The 2,438-nt window shown below is 46.1% G+C and overlaps 1 pseudogene; it reads right to left on the bottom strand.

The window, feature by feature from the left end:
- Positions 1-954: 954 nt before the first annotated feature.
- Positions 955-1,616, bottom strand: LOC107299232 (annotated as a pseudogene).
- Between the last annotated feature and the right edge of the window lie 822 nt (positions 1,617-2,438).

The following is a 2,438-nucleotide window of genomic DNA, read 5'->3' as shown; positions in this document are numbered from 1 at the left end:
ATTCATGAGAAGCACGGAATCTGCTTAGAAGTGGCAGTTACTGGCCGAGGTCTCAGCTTCTCTCCCTCCCCCCTCCACGTAAAAAGTATATTTCGCTCTAAGAAGTAAGTACAGAAAGACCTCTGAGTGCTAGAGAAACAGAATAGCTTATTCTTACTTCTAATTTGACGGTGCTTTAGTGGGATCAAGAGATAAATAGTAACCTATAACAGTTATTAATGGCTGAAAAAGCTAAGAAAGGCTCCTGTTTGGGGTTTATTTATTTATTTTTAGGACTAGACCCTTGTAGCAAAAAATCTCAAATAAAAGACCAAGTCACTAGACAGGGCTTGAAGAGAGAAGAGAGTAGACAATTGTTTGCTTTTGTTCAGGCACTGCTTTGGATGATAACTCTTATTAACTACAGATGCCACCTCTGATGTTTTTTAAAGTATATTTTCAGTGCCCATGTGCAAATTGGAGCTGCATAATAAGAAAATACACTACTTTTAAGAGTTGGTCTCCCTCATCTTCAGAATTACTGGATCTGGTGGATCTGGTGGCTTCTGGAGGCTTCTGGCTTTACACTGATTTCAGTACCCAACATGTCTCACTGGACTTCACAGTATTTCTGTCATTTTTTCCCCGCCATAAAATATGAAAGAAAAGAAAAAAATATATCCTTGGATAGGTTTTGGTGAGAGGCCCCCATCGTTGTTGTTTTGAAGCCACAAAGGAGGTGAATCCTTTCCAATTCTTTCAATGGTCAATATTGCACGCCATAATCTACTAGTGCAAAAAAAAATTTTTATTGAAAATTTTATAAAATTTTACATAGTGCAAATCTTAACATGTAATAAATAGTCTTGAGACCAACAAAGTCGAGGAAGCCTGCAGCTTTTGAAGGAAAGGGTTGGCCAACATTTTGAAAGTATCTTTGTCTTCTTGGTTGGAGACCATCCTCATTCACATCAGTCAGTTGCGGGTGATCTTCTCTGGTGGCATAAACCCCCATGTCACCAAGAAGGCGCAGGGCCACATTACCATTGGGGTGGATCACCAGGTGGGTAATGCTCCCGTTATTGAGGGATATTCGAAGGCAATCTTCCGGAGGGAATTGTAATGCTCCGCAGACAATATAGCAAATAACGTTCGCGTGACAAATGAAGATTTTGCAGCTGTCCTCTTCCTGCTTGACACCAGCTCTGTGGATGTAGTTTTGGAAGGCAGTCTCAATGCAAGCGCCATCTCTGTAATATACAGCTTCGGGTTTCCAGTGAGAACTGGGAGGATTGGGTTCAATGGGAGCTCCTTCACGCAGGAGATCCGTGCTCAGCTTGGTCACCTCAGGAAGATGTTTGCTAATAATGTTGGTTGTTCCCGTTGCTCTGGTCATTGAAGAAGGGACAATTTTATCAAATTTCAGCCCCAGACATAGCTTGATCACAGCCCAGCTTGGTTAAGACTCCATCCGTATCCTGTTTCCAATCCAGATTGTGCTGAGAATGGTGTATGAGGAATAAATGCCTGGCAGGTTTTGTTTTATTGCGGGCTAAGCAAGAGGATGCCTCCTGTTCACTGGTCTCTTAATTTTTCCTCAAGTTCATGGTAGCCAAGGGTTCTCTCCTGTCCCAGTTGTTATCCTAGTAACTGCCACCGTTGGCCTGCTCCAACCAGGTGGGAACGGCCAAGGCAGTGGGCAATGATGGCAGCAGGAACCCCAGCAGTGGCAATGGCCCTACAGGTGAGGATGCGAGGGGCTCTTAGGATTTCCCGCCCTCTGTTGATGCAACGACTGCTTCCTGATGGTGTGGCCTGTCATCTGCCAGAGGACTCAGTGACTGACTCAGAGGAAGAAGCACAGGAATGGGCACTGGGCACAGCATCAGGGCCATTTAAAGCTCCGATGAAGGAATGGAGCTGTCACAGCCAAGGACAGGGGCAGAGCCTGCCCATCCGCCAGCCCCCAGATGGAAAGGCTGAGACCTCCATGCCTTGAGGAAGTGAGTCAGCAGAGGAGGATCACATGGGGCCAGTGATTGATGCGGAGAGGAGAATAACGAGAGGCTATGGGCCGGTCTTCAGGGCAGAAGAGTCACCACTGCTAACGGAGCCCCACCCTCAATTGTGAATAAAAGGCAGGGGAAGAGACGAATAGGTGTGGCAGACAACTCTTTGTCTTCCTGCTGGTCAGCCATTTGTATTTGGTACTCCTGACACTTCTAATTGGAATTTTGCAGGAGTTTTTCCGCAGATCCTATGGCGCTGGGAGTCGGAGCGCCTTCTGAGCATGGGCATGTCTTATGCTAAACAATAGCCAGCTTGCTTGAAGGACCTTTGGCTGCAAACGTGGTGAGATTGAGAGTAACTCTGGCTTTTGGGAGACCCCTGCAGGGGAAAAGGGAGTGAGCTCCATTGTTTGGAGACTGTGTGAAACTGCTGGCGTTCCTGAAATAAAA

Source organism: Protobothrops mucrosquamatus, unplaced genomic scaffold (assembly GCF_001527695.2).
Source record: "Protobothrops mucrosquamatus isolate PMUCROS unplaced genomic scaffold, P.Mucros_1.0 scaffold4704, whole genome shotgun sequence".
NCBI classification, from domain to species: Eukaryota; Metazoa; Chordata; class Lepidosauria; order Squamata; family Viperidae; genus Protobothrops; species Protobothrops mucrosquamatus.
Note: the sequence above shows the minus strand (reverse complement) of the source record. Positions and strands in the feature narration are given on the sequence as shown.